This window comes from Bos indicus x Bos taurus, chromosome 17 (assembly GCF_003369695.1).
Source record: "Bos indicus x Bos taurus breed Angus x Brahman F1 hybrid chromosome 17, Bos_hybrid_MaternalHap_v2.0, whole genome shotgun sequence".
Lineage (NCBI taxonomy): Eukaryota > Metazoa > Chordata > Mammalia > Artiodactyla > Bovidae > Bos > Bos indicus x Bos taurus.
The window spans coordinates 58,518,781-58,540,289 of NC_040092.1; the positions used below are offsets into that span (position 1 = coordinate 58,518,781).

Here is a 21,509-nt window from a genome sequence, read left to right on the forward strand (position 1 = left end):
AGAACTCTTATTGGCTGAGGGATTGTGTGGTTTAGACAGAAATGGAAATCAATTCATTAAAATAAAAAGTAACATAGGCGTATTATGAAGTAGTATCAAATTAGCATTATTTTTGGCCTCTTCCTGAGAGTGTTAAGATTAAAAGTTCTTCTCAAATACAGCGTTTATGTGTCAGAAATACTAGTGCCCAGCACCTAGATAAGGAGCAGGCAATTATTTGAAATGTATTTAGCCCCATCAGACGTGGTTGTAATTTGAGTTTACAGAGAGTCTCAAGAATCAACTGAGCACTCTAGGAATTGGAGTAGGGATTCAGGAATTTCTTAGATATTAGGTTGGCTAAAAAATTCACTCGTTCATGTTATGAGAATATCTGAACAACCTTTTCGCCTGACCCTGCACTAGGGGATAAAGTGTGTAATGGTTAAAGCACAGATATGAAAGTTTCAAACCTGGCTTCACATCTGAAAACCGGGGAGCATTAAGGCAAGTTCCTTTCCCTCCCTCAGCCTCAGTGTTCTTATCTGAGAAATACAGGCAATATTGGTACCTGCCTACTGCTGTCAACGAGTAGTCGCCTAAGGACTAAACAAAGTCATTACCGTAATGTCCTTCCTCCAGCGTCTGGCAGTAGTGAAGAGGTATTTAGCTATGCTAACAATTATAACCTAGGAAACAAACCTGGGTATAGGATGGTGACTTCTGAGAAGTGAAGGAGAAGGGGGCAATTCCAGGAAACAGAAGACTAGCAGAGTTATCTTCCTGGAGAAGGAAATGGGAGCCCACTCCAGTATTCTGGCCTGGAGAATCCCATGGACAGAGAAGCCTGGCTAGCTACAGTCCACAGTGTCGCAAAGAGTCGGACTCGACTGAAGCGACTTAGCACCCACGCTGGTGGCACTAGTGGTAAAGAATCCTCATGCCAAAGCAAGAGACCTGAGAGACACGGGTTTGATCCCTGCGTTGGGAAGATTCCCCTGGAGGAGGGCATGGCAACCCACTCCAGGATCCTTGCCTGGAGAATCCCATGGACAGAGGAGCCTAGTGGGCTTCAGTCCATACGGTTGCAGAGTTGAACACAACTGAAGGGATTTAGCATGCACGCACAGAGTTACTTGAATTTTTCTAAATAGCAAAGAATAAAAACAGGTAGCTTGAGGAAAAGGAAATACATGGCAGAAATATAACATAATATTTAAATATATTCAAATATATGTAAAGGTTTCACACAGAGGAGACCAGAGGTATTCACAGTGTGGTTCCAGAGGGCAGAGTGGGGTTACTGTCCCGAAGTAGACACGTTACCCATTTGGGGAAGTGGAGGGACACGATTTTGGAAAGGACTCCTGGAAAAGAAAGAAATTCATGCTACAAATGCTCAGGCAGAGTGAGTTAAAGCCTTAATGAGACTTCATGAGGTCAGCAAGTTTAAGTGACTCCAAAGACTGCCTTGGTATCCAGTGCCAAGGCTGTCATCAGCTTTGCATTTCAGGAATCCTCCAAAGAAACTCTCTTGATGTGACTACTTTAGAGAATAATACGAAGGTACTGGAAATGATTGCCACCACCCTTACTCATTAGATGAAGAGAACATGAGAAGTGTGAGGAAATGGGGCTAAAAAGAGTTTGTTTGCTTTCTCCAGTAATCTAGAGGATAAAGCCGGTATTTCTAAGTGTATCAGAGGTCATCCTCCTGTGGAGAGTAAGTTTCTTTTCTATGATTTGATTCCCAATCCCTCAATTCCTTCACTCATTTGTGCATTCAGTAATTATGCATGAGGCACCCCAAGGTCACGACAGTGCCACGAATGAGCTCCTGAGTTCATGTTCAGGGCGGGTGGGGGCAGGGAGAGGGAGGGAACAGAGGCATTCAGCAGAACAAGTATTGAAATAAAAAAGAGTGAAAATAGCACCCAGAAATAAACCAGGGAAGGTGGTGGACATAATGCAGAAGGCCAACGTAGAGAAGGGTATCAGGACCTTTTTCTCTGAGTTGTGATGTTTCTGATGAAAGTTGAACAATAAGAGGCCACACTTGCAAAATCTCGGGAGGGTGGTGGAGGTAGAAAGGAGATGAAGGAAGAAAATTCTGAGGCAGAAGAAGGCAGAGTGTGTTCAAGGAAAAGCCGAAGCTCTGATTTGAGTATAGGGTCCTGATGCTAAACAGCACTTGGAGAGAGCTCTGGGTCCATAGGCCTTGGTGATCTGTGTGCATCTCACCACACACGCCTGCAGGCACACCGTTAGAATGACTCAGCAAAGAAGCAAGACTTCTCCTTTTCCTTCAGTAATCTAGGAAGAGAACGTTTCTCTCAATTTAACTGTTACAGGACTGAGTTCTGAACTGGGATTCAGGGACACAGCACTCTAAATTTCTTAAAAGCCAAATCTGTGTCTTCATTTTTGTCTCCCACACTCTGCTAGGCTTACATATGTGCTTAGTCTCTCAGTTTCATCCATGTGATCCCATGGACTGTAGCATACCAGACTCCTCTGTCCATGGAATATTCCAGCCAAGAATACTGGAGTAGGTTGCCATCCCTTCTCCATGACATCTTCCTGACCCAGGGATCGAACCTGCGTCTCCTGTATTGCAGGCAGATTCTTTACCATCTGAGCCACCAGGGAAGCCTGCCAGGCATGTACTAGGCTCTCAGTTAATAGTAGTTGCAGAAACAACAAATGATCGGAATTTTGTTGCAGACCAGTTTAAGTGTGGAGAACTGATTGACTCGCATGGGTCTCATTTTCGTCCTGCCTATCAAATAAAACACAGACTAGATGGCATCAAAATCCTTTTCATCTCTAATCTTCAGTGATGCCTCAAAGGTCAGCTTGAGATGATCCATAGGCTAGTTTCCAAATCTCTAAATCTCTAGCTTGGTGTGAAGTTGGGTTTTTAGAAAGAAATGAACACTCTCACTCTGAAACCCTGGAGAAGGATTTCTAAGATGGGGAAGGAGGCACAGTATCTCAAAATCAACTTGCACTGGTTTCAAATTGGGAAGTTGGATTTAACATCATTGGGATGAATTTCTCTCTATTTTGGTCTCTAGAGGATGACTGAAAACATCTATGAACGTATTAGGGAAGCACATTTTAGATAATTTTCCCAAATGTCTTTATAGGTTATATTTTCACAAAACCGGTTGCAACACAGGCTCCAGGGGCAAGTAACACTACTCGTTTGCCAGGTAAGTTACCAACCAAAGCAGACAGGTAATAGATTTCCAGCCCTAGTATCATATCTGTGTATTTAATAAGCACCTATCTGTGTGGTTTTTTATGACACACAAGTCAAATTAAAGCAACAACACTAAAAAGAAACATTTCAGGGTTAACTCTGGCTATTGGAATTGGGGTAATTTTTTTCTGCTTTTTAATGCTTTCTAAATTCTCTGTGAAATGAATCATAAAATATAATTAGAAAAAGGTTTAAATTTTTTCAAATTAAGCCAAACACATACAACCTGTGCTTTCTAAGCTGTGTCTGTCATTAACCAACAGTGACAAACACTAACAGAGACAAACCTGGACATCAGCACGCTCATTTCATGTCCTTATTTACTGCTCAAAGAAACTTGGTTGTGATGGATACGGAAACTGATTTCCGGGATCTGATAGAGAGAAGCACAAGAACTGACAGTAGACATACGAGGTAACCCAGGGCTAATATTTTCCCATTTGCTGTTTCTTTTAATTGAAATATAGTTGATTTACAGTGTTATATAGTAGTCAAGTGTACAAGATAGTGATTCAAAATTTGTATTGATTCTGCTGCATTTAGACTTTTATGCAACATTGACTATATTCCTTGTTCTCTACAATATATCCTTTTAGCTAAATTATATTATACATAATAGTTCATACCTCTTAATCCCTTATCCCTATTTTGCCCTTCCCGCCCCCCACTCCCTATTGGTAACCACTAGTTTCTTCTCTGTACCTGGGAATCTATTTCTGTTTTGTTATAGTCATTTATGTTATTTTTTTGATTCCACATATAAGTGATATAAAATATTTGTCTTCCTCTGACTTATTTCACTAAGTATAATACCTTTTAGGCCCATCCATGTTGTTGCAAATGGCAGAGTTTCATTCTTTTTTGCAGCTGAATAATATTCCTGTGTGTATCAGTGTGTGTGTGTCTGAGTGTGTGTCTGTGTGTGTCTCTGTGTGTGTGTCTATTTGTGTCTGTGTGTGTCTGTGTGTCTGTGAGTGTGTGTGTCTCTGTGTGTGTGTGTGTGTGTTATACATCTTCTCTATCCTCTCATCTGCTGATGGACTCTTCGCTTGCTTTCATACCTTGGCTATTGTAAACAATGCTGCTAAGAACATTGCAGTTCATGCATTTTTTGGAGTTAGTGTTTTCATTTTCTTTGCGTATATACTGAGGAATGGAATTGCTGGATCCTATGGTAGCTCTATTTTTAATTTTTGGAGCAATTTCCATAGTAGTTTCCATTATGGCTTCACCAATTACCATTCTCACCAGCAGTATACAAGGGTTGTTTTCTCTACATCCTCGCCAACTTTTGTAGATTTTTTTGATAGTCATTCTGACAGATGTGAGGTAATATCTCACTGTGTCTATGATTTACATTTCTCTGATGATTAGCCATGTTGAACATCTTTTCATGTGTCTGTTGGCCATATATACATTTTCTTTGGAAAAGGCCCATTTTCTGTTTTCTTGTAGGACTTGTTTCTTCTATGATACAGTAACTCACCCACAAGTCCCCAGCTGCCACACTCTACTTGCTAAGAGTCGTGGGACAGTGGCAGCGTATAGAATCTTAGGAAGGAATTCATGGAGAGACTTCTACCACACCTTGGGAGTCGGGCAATGTTCTGACCATGTCAGTCTCAGAAAAGCAAATGACTCCAAATATACTAAAAGCCCCAAGCCACAAAACACTGTACATTCTTTTCTTGGTTCCCAAGCACCATACCAACCTCCAGTACATAGTGAAGGAGGAGAGTTCCGACCTCAGCGTGTCTAGAGCCTTGTCTTCCTTGATATTTTGATCAGACTATTCTTTCCTTATTTAGTGGTCTTAATACCCTTGATGAAAGCCAGTTACACAGATATAGGAGTTAATTTCTAGACTCTCAATTCTATTCCATTGATCCTTAGGGCAGCACCATGCTGTTCTGACTACCATTGCTTTGTAGTAAGTTTTGAAATGATGCAATGTAAGTCATCCATCTCTGTACTTTTTCAAGATGATTTTGGCTATTTGGGGTCCCTACAAATTCCATATGAATTTTAAGACCAATTTTTCTATTTGTGTAAACCTTTATATATCTGTGTATACTTAATTCATTTAACTAGCCAGTAACTCTGCCTGATTGACAATTATTATCCTCATTCTGTAAATTATGAACCAAAAGTATAGAGTATAAGTCTGCTGCCCAAGGTCTCAGCTAATAACTAGTGAAATTAGTTTGAAACCAGGCATTCAGGCTCTAGAGACTGTGAATTTCATCCACACATGAAACTGCTTATTCCTCATCCACGTTGATGTTCTGAGCTTGGCCCTATCTTATTCTTTTTTCCTTTTTAACTGTTTTTTTCTTTTTGGTTGCACCATTTGGCATGTGGGATCCTAATTCTTAGACCAAGGGTCAAATTCACACCTCCTGCATTGAAAGTGAAGAGTCTTAACCACTGAACTGTCAGGGAAGTCCTGGCTCTTCCATACTCTTGCAACATTGTCACTTAATGTTCTACTCATGCTTTCGCTAAAGTGAAGCCTATATAAAGGCTCCTAGTTTGTCTTCTCCTTTTGGTACAGCTGCTGCTGCTAAGTCACTTCAGTTGTGTCCAACTATGTGCGACCCCATAGACAGCACCCCACCAGGCTCTGCTGTCCCTGGGATTCTCCAGGCAAGATCACTGGAGTGGGTTACCATTTCCTTCTCCAATGTATGAAAGTGAAACGTGAAAGTAAGTTGCTCAGTCATGTCCGACTCTTAGCGACCTCATGGACTGCAGCCTACAAGACTCCTCTGTCCATGGGATTTTCCAGGCAAGAGTACTGGAGTGGGGTGCCATTGGTACAGCTAATGAACCCTAATTTTATGACTATGATGGTAACCTTTTGCTCATTTTAATCTGGGCTAAGTGATCTTTTTCTCGAGGGCTCTCCCTTTGATATTGCTACTTATTTCTCAGTCATGATGATATTTAAAAGTCAAAAGGAAAGAAAATAAATCCAGAGCACAGAAGGTGAACATAGTGCATCTGATCAAGGCAACTGGGAAGCTGGACCAGGAAAATGGCGTTGTGTCTGACCAGGAGACACAGTCTCAGTCGCTAAGTCGCTAAGTCGCTCAGTCACTAAGTCACATCCAACTCTTCTCAAGCGAATCAGGCTAATATCCAATTGCTTTATAAATCTATTCAACACAAGATAAGGGTGATGTAAGACAGGGGTCCCCAACCCTTGTCAGGAACCGGGCCACATAGCAGGAGTGAGCAAAGCATCATCTGTATGTATAGCGTCCCCATCGCTCACATCGCCCCCTGAGCTCCGCCTCCTGTCAGATCAGCAGCAGCTTTAGATTCTCACAGGAGCATGGACCCTGCTGTGATCTGCACATGGAAGGTACCAGGTGTGTGCTCCTTATGAGAACCTAACGCCTGACGATCTGCGGTGCAAACGGAGACTATCATTAGTAGAGGTTAATCTCAGTGTAGTCATAACAGAAACAACGTGCACAATGAGTGTAATGTGGGTGATTCATCCCCAAACCCTCTTCTCCCAGCGTTAGTCCACGGGAAAATTGTCTTCCATGAAACTGGTCCCTGGTGCCTGAAAGATTGGGGACTACTGATTATAGACGGAGAAGGCAATGGCACCCCACTCCAGTACTCTTGCCTGGAAAATCCCATGGATGGAGGAGCCTGGTGGGCTGCAGTCCGTGGGGTCACTGAGGGTCAGACACGACTGAGTGACTTCACTTTCACTTTTCATTTTCATGCATTAGAGAAGGAAATGGCACCCCACTCCAGTGTTTTTGCCTGGAGTATCCCAGGGACGGGGAAGCCTGGTGGGCTGCCATTTATGGGGTCACACAGAGTCGGACACGACTGAAACAACTTAGCAGCAGCAGCAGCAACTGGTATTAGAACCTTTGAAAATGTAAGACATAGTCCTAATGATTAGGAAAATGATGTTTCTACATGTTTATCTAGTCTGGAGCAATATTCTTGCTGCAGGCAGTGCATTAGACTCCAATGTCTGAATACACAGATGATTCTAATACACAGCATCAAGAGTGAGCATACTGATCTAGTTTCTATTTTCCCATTCTTTATTGTCCAGCCAGGCATGAGAAGTATCAGTGCTGTGAGAACTTTAATTTTTTAATTAGAATTTTTCTCATCCAGTCTAACTTCTTTAATCCCATATCTAATATGTTTAGGGAGTTTAGCTACACAAATGCCCATATCTTAAAGTAAAGCTGGCATATCTAAAATACGTGAAATCTTCTTTAATTCCGAGGATTCATGGTAAAGCAAGAGTAACTGGACTGGAAGATATTTAGCAGGAAAAAAATGAAATTTCAGGTTATAAATTGTTACCAACCAGAAATACCTGTCCTTCCATAAGCTGGATATGACACTGGATATCATTCTACCTCTATGTTAAGGGACTAACCCTCCCACCCTCAGCTTCTGCACAACAGAAATTATTGGTTTTGCATCTTTTCAGTTAGCCCTGATTTACTAGAAGGGATGGCTTACTTGAGAGTTAGTTACATAACTTGGTGAGAGTTTCATCTTCTTTTAATGACACTTATTTGGTGCTCTCAACCTTTTTATTTTGCATAGATCATGGCAGAACTTGGCAGAGAGTTCTGCAGTCAAATAGGTGGGAAATGAAACGCCACCTCCACCATTTATCAGCTTTATGATCTTAGACAAGTTAAGCGATGTTTCTGATCTTTGGTTTTTTTTTCCTCTACACATAATAAATTAATACATAATAATATACTCTCAGGTAATTGTTTTGAAGAGAAAATGCCTAGAATGTAGTTAATGCACAATTTGTTTGTTATGAATATTACTGTCTCAGACATGCAAATGTCTATGATTTTGGAATAATGGAGTACCTTAGGTAGCAGTCCCCAACCTTTTTGGCACTGGGAACCAGTTTCATGGACAACCAATTCCATAGACCAGGAGTGGGAGGGGTGGTTTTGGGATGATTCAATTGCATGACATTTATTGTGCACTTAATTTCTATTATTATTATTATTACATTAGCCCCACCTCAGATCATTAGACATTAGATCCCAGAGTTTGGGGACCCCTGCCATTTACTCGCATTTTATAAGTGAGACATGGAGGCTTAGAAAATTCGGTGACTTACTCAGGTCTTCCACCCCTTGATGGCAAACCCGGGGCCTGAATCCTGATCTCCTTTCTCCCTGGGGCAATGAACAGAAACATCCCTTGCTTTCTATCCGTTCAGGCTAAAGAACGCACAGTGGCTGGGATTATAGGCTGGTTTTTCTCTCTCACTGGCTGGTTCAGTAATAGTTCGGAACAGTGAGAGTGACTAGAATCTGGGCAGGACATAGACTGACAGAGCCAGGCTATGAAGTTCTGTCAGGGAAACCACTGTCCTCCAAGGCAATAATAGCTTCAAGGCAGACTTAGTGAGGAGCTGTTCTCTACCAAGCTGGGGAAGACAGAGTTGTGACCCATTCGCTGCTGGGAACTGTCCAAGCAGGCCACTCTGTAGGTGAGCAGACACTGGGTCATTGCATTTGACATCCGGTCCACTGATTGCACCAGTGGACATGCTCTCTAAGAGTCATTAACCAGAGACTTCACACAAAATTTCGAGGGCTATTCAAAACACTTAAGTGCAAATGTTATCCCATCAACTTTTTTTTTTTTAAACTTTACATAATTGTATTAGTTTTGCCAAATATCAAAATGAATCCACCACAGGTATACATGTGTTCCCCATCCTGAACCCTCCTCCCTCCTCCCTCCCCATACCATCCCTCTGGGTCGTCCCAGTGCACTAGCCCCAAGCATCCAGTATCGTGCATCGAACCTGGACTGGCATCTCGTTTTATCCTTTAGAAAGTTCAATTTTTCTAAATTGTAACTAGCTACTTTGACTTACTAAATCTCTCCAAAAAAATAAAAGTGAACAACAGCAGACAAAAGGGACATCTAACTATATTATCACAACTTGATCAGATTGATGTTGTCAACCCTTTGGTTCAAGGGCAAAACTGAGTATTTCTTTTAAAATATTGCTTCATGGCAATAGCTTTCTTCAAATATCTTTTGGAATAAGGAAGAGTCCTGTCCATTCTGTAAAAAAATAATAAGGTCTGGAAGAAAAGGCATTGAGTTGGAAGCCAGCAAATGTGAGTTTTTCCCAGTTTTACCACAAATAAGCTGTTCAGAATTTTCACAAATACATTACCGATCAGTTTTCCTGGTCATCCCAGTGCCAGAAAAGTCTAACACTTAGAAAATGTCACTTTCTGACTTGGAAACTATTGAAGGCCTTTCATAGGTGGGGTGTATCCTTGTAAGAGTTTGCTTTGCTGAGATAAGACTTCTATCAGTTGCAAGGCAGGAGGGAACCAAGCTAAAACCAACGACTGCATGAGATGACTTTATCACTTCATGACAGGAGCTCAGCAGCTAGAAATTTGGGCAGAGAGCAAAACTACAGGGTGTTGGTCCAACATTGCATTTTATATTCTTTCTAATGACATTCCATGTTAGAAAGTCAGTTGTTTGGGAGAGCTGTGTGCCTACCAGTTAGAGCATAGTGCAGAGAGCTGGGAGACTAGATCTCCATGCCCGACTGTGTCTCTAACCCACGAGTCAACCCACCTCTCCCGCACTGTCGTGCTCCCTCCTGCAATACCCAGACATCTCGGGCTGGTAGAGTTTTTCTGAACAACTGTGAGGTCAGAGCCATGACAATACAAGACAAAAGAGATGAATGTTCTGGAACAATTCAGATGTTATGCAAGTATGAGATGATACCACCACACAAATTTGGAATATTTAAGATTCTGGGTGGCATATTCATTCATTCATTCCTGCCTCTGAAACCTAAAATTAAGTGATTCAGTCCAAGTAACAAATACATACTTTGTGCAAAGTGCCAGAGCAAATGTCATTTTAGTATTTGGGCACTATAAAAATTTTTTTAAGCTAGGAGTTTGAGGCCTTGCTAAACCTACCCTTTTATTCCCGTTTGCACTAATTTGCCACTTGAACATGAAACTCGTGTCAGTCTGAGAGGTTTGCCATCTTTGCCTACTGGCTGCCCTCTAACGCCCACGTAAATGCACACTGTATTCTCTTTCTTCATATTTTAGCCCATTTTAAGGTCACTTCTTCACCTTAATTTGACCTCGTCCACATTTCCGCCTAAAACTCTATCCATCCTTCAAGTTTCAGCCAGTGACTCAGTGCAAGCAGGCGGAGGGTGAGGCTTCAGAGTAAGTCTTTGGAGCCCAGTGAAGCTCAGGAACTGTGCCCTGTTGGTCCAAGACCCATGTGTTCCTTAGGTAGTGTGACACTGGACACATCTTCCATTATGCCTCGAGGTAAAAGTGCTTCTCTTGGAGACAGAGTGGAATTTTTCAGGTATAGTCTGGATATGTTCCTGAAAAAGAAGTAAAAGGGTTAAGGAAAAGACCCTCAGGTCAATATTGCTAGAGCAGAAAACAGTTTTTCTTAGAGGCTCTAACAAGAGGACATGGAAGTCTAAGAGGTATAAAGGAAGTAATACAATAAATTGGTGTGAACAAATCATCAAAATGAAGACTACGTGATTATTCTATCAATTCTAGCCCTTAGGGTATCTGGGAATTTCAAGGAACTTAGTTGTCATTTTTGTGTGTACAATGCATCCCAATGTTCACCAGCTAATATGCTAAAACATCGAAGAAATCCTGCTGACAAGATCTCAACCAGGTGGAGATCTGTGAAGTAGGAATATTATTGGAAAACAGCAGAATTCGGTCTCGGTTTTGTTCCTTACCTACTTTGTTAAACTGAGCCAATCATTTAATTTTCAAATTTATTATCTGTAAAATAAGCAAGTTAGGTTAACTGTTCCAAGGGACTTGAAGGTAAAATGTAAAAGTATATTCTGAATTAATTAGGACAAAATTGAGATTGACTTTGAGTCAACAAATAAGGCAAACAGGAAAAGACCCTGATGCTGGGAAAGATAGAAGGCGGAAGAAGTGGGCAGCAGAGGATGAGATGGTCGGGTGGCATCACTGACTCAATGAACATGAGTTTGAGCAAACTCCTGGAGACAGTGAAGGACAGGGAAGCCTGGAGTGCTGCAGTCCATGGGGTCGCACAGAGTCTGAGCACAGAGGACAGAGACGCAACTGAGCGACTGAACAACAAGTAACAGAAAGGGAAGGGCCTAGAGCAAAAGAGGGGAAAAAAAGGCAGGAAAGAAATGCCTCCTGGAATCCAGCCCATAAGAGGTTCAGGCTAGACTGTTAAAATTGCTTTGCTAAAGTTCAAATTAATTTTAATGAGCTGTCTCTCCCTAAGCATTTTCTTATTTGGATAGCAAAAAGTTACACCGAACTGATTATCCCTGGCGAACACCATGTTCCTCTTCTCTGACTTTGCTTAAAATGAGAGGCTTGAAAGTGCCAGTTTTTAGAGGTGTGAGATCTTACCGCCGGCTCTGTGGCATATTCTTTTTACAACTTGCTGCAATTTCCTGTCCTTGAAGGTCTTAGTCCACAGGCCTTCCCTACCAAAGGCTGTGCTGACAAGTGGTAAGGACCCTCTGTAAGGAGGAGCAGCCTATTTGCAAAACGACTTATCTTGACCAGTACTGAACACAAGATGGGATCGTCTTATGAAGAGCTCAGGCCATGGTTTTTTGGCTTGTTCTTTTTTTTTTTTCCTACATCCTCCTTCGTGCCATAGACAATGATCTTCTCCAAATGAAAGTCTGGTTCAAACACTTCAGAAGAGGTGGCAAGAATACACGGAAGAACTATACAAAAAAATCTTCACGACCCAGATAATCACGATGATGTGATCACTGACCTAGAGCCAGACATCCTGGAATGTGAAGTCAAGTGGGCCTTAGAAAGCATCACTATGAACAAAGCTAGTGGAGGTGATAGAATTCCAGTTGAGCTATTTCAAATCCTGAAAGATGATGCTGTGAAAGTGCTGCACTCAATATGCAAGCAAACTTGGAAAACTCAGCCGTGGCCTCAGGACTGGAAAAGTTCAGTTTTCATTCCAATCCCAAAGAAAGGCAATGCCAAAGAATGCTCAAACTATCGCACAATTGCACACATCTCACATGCTAGTAAAGTAATGCTCAAAATTCTCCAAGCCAGGCTTCAGCAATACGTGAACCGTGAACTTCCTGATGTTCAAGCTGGTTTTAGAAAAGGCAGAGGAACCAGAGATCAAATTGCCAACATCCGCTGGATCATGGAAAAAGCAAGAGAGTTCCAGAAAAACATCTATTTCTGCTTTATTGACTATGCCAAAGCCTTTGACTGTGTGGATCACAATAAACTGTGGAAAATTCTTCAAGAGATGGGAATACCAGACCACCTGACCTGCCTCTTGAGAAATCTGTATGAAGGTCAGGAAGCAACAGTTAGAACTGGACATGGAACAACAGACTGGTTCCAAATAGGAAAAGGAGTACGTGAAGGCTGTATATTGTCACCCTGCTTATTTAACTTATATGCAGAGTACATCATGAGAAACGTTGGACTGGAAGAAGCACAAGCTGGAATCAAGATTGCCGGGAGAAATCTCAATAACCTCATATATGTAGATGACACCACCCTTATGGCAGAAAGTGAAGAGGAACTCAAAAGCCTCTTGATGAAAGTGAAAGTGGAGAGTGAAAAAGTTGGCTTAAAGCTCAACATTCAGAAAACGAAGATCATGGCATCCAGTCCCATCACTTCATGGGAAATAGATGGGGCAACAGTGGAAACAGTGTCAGACTTTATTTTTCTGGGCTCCAAAATCACTGCAGATGGTGATTGCAGCCATGAAATTAAAAGACGCTTACTCCTTGGAAGGAAAGTTTTGACCAACCTAGATAGCATATTCAAAAGCAGAGACATTACTTTGCCAACAAAGGTCCATCTAGTCAAGGCTATAGTTTTTCCTGTGGTCATGTATGGATGTGAGAGTTGGACTGTGAAGAAGGCTGAGCACCAAAGAATTGATGCTTTTCAACTGTGGTGTTGGAGAAGACTCTTGAGAGTCCCTTGGCCTGCAAGGAGATCCAACCAGTCCATTCTGAAGCAGATCAGCCCTGGGATTTCTTTGGAAGGAATGATGCTAAAGCTGAAACTCCAGTTCTTTGGCCACCTCATGCGAAGAGTTGACTCATTGGAAAATACTCTGATGCTGGGAGGGATTGGGGGCAGGAGGAGAAGGGGATGACAGAGGATGAGATGGCTGGATGGCATCACTGACTCTATGGACATGAGTCTGAGTGAACTCTGGAAGTTGGTGATGGACAGGGAGGTCTGGCATGCTGGGATTCATGGGGTCACAAGACTGAGCAACAGAACTGAACTGAGCCTGCTTCTCTGCATCCTGAATCCCCTCAGGGTCTACAGTCTGTGGGGGCAGCAATGGCTGAAAGCATGGTGTCTGCAACATCCTTTGTTCACTGATACGGCAGGCAATTTTTTTTCATCCACACCATCAAGGCCTATGAAAAACATCTGGATTCTAAACAATCATAAGATTTCATTTAGTTTTAACACACTATGCTAAGCACTGGGATCTTGTGGAGTTTTTAGCCTAAACCAAAGTAGGGGACGGAGAAGGCAATGGCACCCCACTCCAGTACTCTTGCCTGGAAAATCCCAAGGACAGAGGAGCTTGGTAGGCTGCAGTCCATGGGGTCGCTAAGAGTCAGACATGACTGAGCAACTTCACTTTCACTTTTCACTTTCATGCACTGGAAAAGGAAAGGCAACCCACTCCAGTGTTCTTGCCTGGAGAATCCCAGGGACGGGGCAACCTGATGGGCTGCCATCTATGGGGTCGCACAGAGTCGGACACGACTGCAGCAACTTAGCAGCAGTAGCAAAAAGTAGGGGAGGTCAGAGAAGACCTCCCAATAAAAATGTCCTTGAACTGGGACCTGAAAAGTGGATAGCCAGCCAAGAAGGGGACGACAGGAGGATATATCAGGCAAAGAGAAGACTAGGTACAAAGGTGTGGGCTTGGAGAAGAGTGTGCTGCATTTGAGGAACCAAGAGCTGTCCAGATGCCTGGACCCCAAAGGAGAGTGAAGTTGCAAGCACTGATGGGGAGGCAGGCAGGGGCTGGGGCAGGCAGAGTCTTGTAGGTGTTCATAAAGAGGAGGGGGCACCATCCCATAGACTGAGCACACCTCCCTAACTAACCACTGGAACTCTGGACTCAGACAGGCAGAAAGCCCGGGGTAGTGCAATCTTTGCACTCAGTGAAAACTCTAGATGGCTTCAGGTAAACTTTTAGCTACCCAGTTGGCACTAGTGGCAAAGAACTCGCCTGCCAATGCAAGAGACAAGAGATGCAGGTTCGATTCCTGGGTCAGGAAGATCCCCTGGAGGAGGAAATGGCAAGCCATTCCAGTATTCTTGCCTGAAGAATCCCATGGACAGAGAAGCTTGGTGGGCTACAGTCCGTAGGGTCGCAAACAGTCGGACACAACTGAAGTGACTTAGCATGCATGCACTTCTTAAAAATTTTAAATTTGGTGGGGTTTTTTTTTTTTTGTTTTTCACTTTGGGATTTTTTTTTCTCGTAGTTGTAAAATTGTGTGCTTGTTATTGAAATATCCAAAATATTGTGTCAGTCTGCTGTGGAGGCAGGTTTCCACTATTCTTACACTCATTCCGTGCATGCCCCTTTGCATGTGGCTTGTTTCATTCATCAGTACATTTATTTTAGGCGCGATCCAGACACTCACCTCCCTGTCTCTCCATAAGAACCTAGTCAAACAATTCGTTGCTGTATGTGGATTATATCTCAAGAAAATGAGAAGATCTTTTTAAAAAAGAAAGGAAATTGGCCAAACATTTACAACAGCTAGTATTTCACTGAATACCCGCCATGTACGGAGCCCTGTTCTAGTGTGGAAGAGATTCAAAATGTGCCAGACCTGGGATCTAGGAGCCCAGGGAAGCTTGTTTCAGAAAAGCTCACTGGTATCCACAGGGGTTATAAATGTGTGCCCTAAATGTGAGTGAATTGCACTGAACTGAAAGGTATAAAGTAAGATGTAACATTAACTAAGAAAGAAAGATCATTTTTGTTCATTAGCTATTCTTTTTTATTTTTATATACCTTCATTGATTCCTAATGAAAATCTTTCTTTCCATGATTTTAAACTCAATAGTTGCTGAACCTCAACATTCCTATGATCTAGTTATTGTTTAAAAACACTTGGTCTTAACAGATGCACACTACTATGTGTAAAAAACATAAACAACAAGGACCTGTTGTATAGCACAGGAGACTATATACAATATTTAGTAATAATTTAATGGGAAAGAACCTGAAAATATACATATATGTCTGTGTGTATGTGTGTATGTGTATAACTGAATTCTTTTTGAATTATAGTAAATCAACTATATTTCAATTGAGAAAAGCACTTGTTCTTACATTACACTTTACACCTTTGCATCAAAATGATGAAGGATAACTTAGAGATACTAGTTATTTGTCACACCATATACCTAATTGAAACAGGAGAGTGAAAAAGTTGGCTTAAAGCTCAACATTCAGAAAACGAAGATCATGGCATCTGGTCCCATCACTTCATGGGAAATAGATGGGGAAAAATGGAAACAGTGTCAGACTTTATTTTTTGGGCTTCAAAATCACTGAAGATGGTGATTGCAGCCATGAAATTAACAGATGCTCACTCCTTGGAAGGAAAGTTATGACCAACCTAGATGGCATATTCAAAAGCAGAGACATTACTTTGCCAACAAAGGTCCATCTAGTCAAGGGTATGGTTGAGAGTTGGACTGTGAAGAAAGCTGAGTGCTGAAGAATTGATGCTTTTGAACTGTTGTGTTGGAGAAGACTCCTGAGAGTCCCTTGGACTGCAAGGAGATCCAACCAGTCCATTCTAAAGGAGATTGGTCCTGGGTGTTCTCTGGAAGGAATGATGCTAAAGCTGAAACTCCAATACTTTGGCCACCTCATGTGAAGAGTTGACTCACTGGAAAAGACTCTGATGCTGGGAGGGATTGGAGGCAGGAGGAGAAGGGGATGACAGAGGATGAGATGGCTGGATGGCATCACCAACTCGATGCCTGTGAGTCTGAGTGAAGTCCAGGAGATGGTGATGGACAGGGAGGCCTGGCGTGCTGCGATTCATGGGGTTGCAAAGAGTCAGACATGACTGAGCGACTGAACTAAACTGAATTGATACCTAATTTGTGTAATAATTTTTTATATACATGGATGGCATCACTGACTCGATGGACATGAGTCTGAGTGAACTCCAGGAGTTGGTGATGGACAGGGAGGGCTGGCGTGCTGCGATTCATGGGGTCGCAAAGAGTCGGACACGACTGACTGACTGATCTGATCTGATCTGAATGAGTCAGGTGGAGCTTCCCAGGTGGCTCAGTGGTCAAGAATCCGCCTGCAACATAGGAGATGCAAATTCAGACGCTGTGTTGAGAAGATTCCCTGGAGAAGGAAATGGCATCTCACTCCAGTATTCTTGCCCGGAAAATCCCATGGACAGAAGAGCCTCGGGGGCTACAGTCCACGAGTCACAAAGAATCGGACATGACCGAGCGACTAACCACACACTATACTAACTGATATGTGTGTGTGTGAAGGCACACAAATTATATATTAAACTAACTTAGTCCTCTCAATGACATTTTGAAGTATTATCATTTTACAGATGGGGAAATCAAGGCTCGCCTTCTTCACCTGTAAGGCCCTGCCACATAAAAATTCTGGAGCTGCCACTGGGAGAGATGTGGGATGAATTTGTCTTGTGTGATGTGCTCTGTGGTCCACTCATTCCCTCAACCTTAATCCCTTTCTCAACTTCTCTTTCGTACAGCTGTGCCTTCTTCGACCAGTGCCATTCCTAGTACAGCACCACTCACTCCTGAGCATATAATTGTTGAAACAGAAACAAGGGGTTTCTTGATGTTTTAAAACAGTTTTTCTCTGGAGTCACTGTTATGATGCAGCTCGACTTAATGGGACTGACTACTGCAGGGAAACTGACAAAGACCGAGAAATGAAAGCAAAATAGTCAAAGTCTCTCTCCTCTAGAGGAACTCTCGCTTCTGGAATGTTGGACAAGAATACTACTGTAGATTAAAGACATTAAAACATTCTAGAAAAACACATAAATGATGAATGTGAGCATGAAATGGTAGGCCAGGTATAAGAGACCCAGTAGTGCAGTGGTGAGAGGGGCTTACGGTCAAACGTGGCTGGACTCAGCCCTGAGCTTGGCCCTGTCCCAGGTGCTGACCTGAGTAGATTGAGCCCTGAGTTCTCCAACGGGTCTCCATCTCTTAATTTTAAAATGGGGCTCATTATACCTATCTCACAGTGTTTCTCTAAGAATTAAATAAGAAAATGTGTGTAAAATTGCTTGACTGAGAGCCCAAGACATCATACGTGCCCAGTAAAGTATAAGCCATCTGGGTCCTGAGATAAGGATGATCAGGTGGCATTCACTGTCTCTCTGATTATTCTTCTATGGAGAAGAAGATGACTTTGAAGAGCAGGTTGAAAGTAGAAAAGAAGAAGGTCTTTTGTAGGTGGGGTTTCAGCAGGGTCCTCTGGATTGAAAGTAAAGTCTCAAGGAAGACAGCATAGCTCTTGGATCATTAGCTAGTGGAAACACAGAAAAAGGGAAGCAATGGGTTTTCAGAAGGATGGAGACCAAGAGAAGAAAATTAGGCTAAGTGCTTAGAACCCATTACTGGACTTCTGGATCCAGTTAAATAATCTACTTTTCAAAGTGATTTCAGTGTTAAGCCCACATGATAGTGTCAAACCAGAAACATTCATGGGTCCACTGCAGACACACACAGCACACATGCCATGAATCCTGTAAACAGTGAGCGGCGAAAGAATGACCCACTGTAATCACGTCTTTGATGAGGTCATGGAATGTAGTGCAGTATGTTATTAGTAGTAAATTTAACAAATGACATAAAATGGAATTGGGAGACAGCAGAAAAAGAAATATTATTGTGGACTGGTAAGGGGGTATTAACTCTAGCAAAGCATTCAGCTCAGTTCAGTTCAGTTGCTCAGTCATGTCCGACTCTTTGTGAAACCACACATCGCTACACGCAAGGCCTCCCTGTCCATCACTGTCTCCTGGAGTTTACTCACTCATGTCCATTGAGTCGGTGATGCCATCCAGCCATCTCATCCTCTGTCATCCCCTTCTCCTCCAACCCTCAATCTTTCCCAGCATCAGGATCTTTCAAATGAGTCAGCTCTTCGCATCAGGTGGCCAAAATACTGGAGTTTCACCTTCAGCATCAGTCCTTCCAATGAATATTCAGGACTGATCTCCTTTAGAATGGACTGGTTGGATCTCCTTGCTGTCCAGGGGACTCTCAAGAGTCTTCTCCAACACCATCAATTCATCAGTTCAAAAGCATCAATTCTCTGGCACTCAGCTTTCTTTATAGTCCAACTTTCACATCCATACATAACTACTAAAAAACCATAACCTTGACTAGACGGATCTTTGTTGACAAAGTAATGTCTCTGCTTTTTAATATGCTGTCTAGGTTGATCATAACTTTTCTTCCAAAGAATAAATGTCTTTTAATTTCATAGCTGCAGTCACCATCTGTAGTGATTTTGGAGCCCAAAAAATAATGTCTGCCATTGTTTTCACTATTTCCCCATCTATTTGCCATGAAGTGATGGGACCAGATGCCATGATCTTCATTTTTTTGAGTGTTGAGTTTTAAGCCAACTTTGTCACTCTCCTCTTTCACTTTAATCAAGAGGCTCTTGAGTTCTTCTCCACTTTCTGCCATAAGGATGGTGTCATATGCATATCTGAGGTTATTGATATCTATCCTGGCAATCTTGACTTAAGCTTGTGCTTCATCCAGTCCAGCGTTTCTCATGATGTACTCTGCATATAAGTTAAATAAGCAGGATGACAGAATACAGCCTTGACATACTCCTTTTCTGATTTGGAACCAGTCTGTTGTTCCATGTCCAGTTCTAACTGAATGGATGTTCAGTCATGTCCAGCTCTTTTTGAGGATTGGACTGATGTTCATGTGGGATTACAGCTCAATATATCTCTTTCTGATCACTATTTTTACATTTTTTAAAAATGCACTGCTTCTTGTGGAAGTCCATAGATGGTTCTTCAAATAGTTTCTCATATCCTTCCCTTTAGTGCATGAGGGAGTTTACTAATTCTTGATGAATGGAAACTTGTTGGGTAGCTGAAAGTAGATATTGGGATTATTAATGTTAAGACTGACACATCACCTCATATATTTTACTTACTCACTGTTGAAAGATGAACTATGTAGTTCTTTAAACACAGTTAAGGAATAACAAAAATCCACTAGACAGTCTAATTCCAAAGGGGTATTTTTTAAATATGACATATGTTTTCTGACCTTATTTTCAATATTGTCTTTTTAGGACAAATGATAGTAGTTCAACCTGATTCGACACAGCCAGGTATGTTAATATTTGACAAAGAATGATGATCATTCCATTTAACATTTTGTTTTGAGAGTTTTAAATGCCTTGGAACAGAAGCATCAATTTTATTTTTTTAAGTTTATTTTCTTTCTGATTTTGCTTAAAAAAATTTAATTGAAGTATAGTTACTATACATTATTATTTGTTCTAGGTGTAGAATATAATGATTCACACTTTTAGAAGTGACACTCCATGTATAGTTGTTATAAAATACGGCTGCATTCCCTGTGTGCTCTACAATATACGTGCTGTGCTTAGTTGTACAGTCGTGTCCGACTCTCTATGACACCATGGACTGTAGCCCGCCAGGGTCCTCTGTCCATGGGATTCTCCAGGCCAGAATACTGCAGTGGGTTGCCATTCCCTTCTACGGAGGATCTTCCCAACTCAGAGATCAAACCCAGGTCTCCTGCACTATAGGCAGATTCTTTACTGTCTGAGGCAGCAGGGAAGCCCTGTACAATAATATATCCTTGCAGCTCATTTTACACATGACAGCTTGTACCTCTTATTCTCCTATCCCCATATTGCCTTTCCCTCTTCCCTCTCCCCACTGGTAACCACTAGCTAATTTTAAAAACAAGAGTGTTACTTATTTCAATGACACAAATTGTAAAAACAAATAAAATATGCTCTTTTCAGAACCAAAATAGGCATTTCCAATTTCCTTAAACATTTTAGAAACAGCAGTATATAATCTGATCATCATTTTTATTTTAAGTTATATATCTTCAGCTTTCTAGCCAACCGTGGGTACATCCAGAATAAATACAGATCCTTCCTGTCTTAGTCCAGATTCGTTTTAGACTCTGTGCTACCACTTTGGAGCTACCTTCCCAACACTGTTTGCGGACTATCACTTTCCCCTATAAAAAGACAAAGCGATATTACCCTGATTTTACCTGCTTTATTTTACATATGCTGTGTGGTCATTTACTTTACACTTTTATAATTTGCTCCTCTGTTTTTCTCCTATAGAAATGGTAATCGCTATTCTTGCGCTGATTGCTGGTATCATTGGAATTATCATCGGAAGTGTCAGCCTTTTTTTCATACTGCAATTGGTGAGGACTCAGTTTTAATTTTAAGTTCTGGTATAAATAGCTCCAGGAGGGTTTAACTCTAGGGCTTCAACTAAACTCAAAAGGAAAACAAACTGCATGAAACTCCATCTTTTTCAACTGGACACAGAGAAGTCACTGAGTTACTCTAGCAGAATTTTTTATTTGGCATTTGCCTATGAAGAATCCCCAAATACCAATCTACCTGTTTTCCAATGAAACATCCTCCAAGGCTTCTAACTTGGTTTAATATATTTTGATGGATGTGTATGAAATAGTCAAATGTCTAATTATAGTATCTAGTTTAATTTGCATATGAAAAATCTTTAAAATAACACGATATATTTACTAATGCTGAAAACATTTGCTTTTTTATTCTATTTCCTGGGACAGATTTTTCAAATTCCACCTATGAATTTTCAGCCATGAATAATGTTTTTCATCACTAAAGATACTTTTGAGTCTGTATGACAGCATTCTAAAGCACATTACCTTTGCTATAACCTCCTGTTTAAGGTAGTTCAGACACAACATTTGTGTGTGTGATTATAATGCTAGTAATTTGGAATTATAATCCTAGGTCATTAAGTACCTAGTCACAAAAGAGTGGTGCAATTGAGTTCTCATTCACCGTCTATTTTTGTCTTTCTTTGTGATCTCCATACCACAGCCATTCTATATACGTA

At 41.5% G+C, this 21,509-nt stretch overlaps 1 protein-coding gene across 1 annotated transcript in view; it reads left to right on the forward strand.

The window, feature by feature from the left end:
- Positions 1 to 20,826, forward strand: part of LOC113907807 (FRAS1-related extracellular matrix protein 3-like) — a 45,307-nt gene extending 24,481 nt beyond the window's left edge. The window contains 2 exon segments of the mRNA XM_027567431.1: positions 3,129 to 3,194; positions 20,741 to 20,826. The gene's annotated coding sequence lies outside the window, so the exon portion shown is untranslated.
- Positions 20,827 to 21,509: the final 683 nt, after the last annotated feature.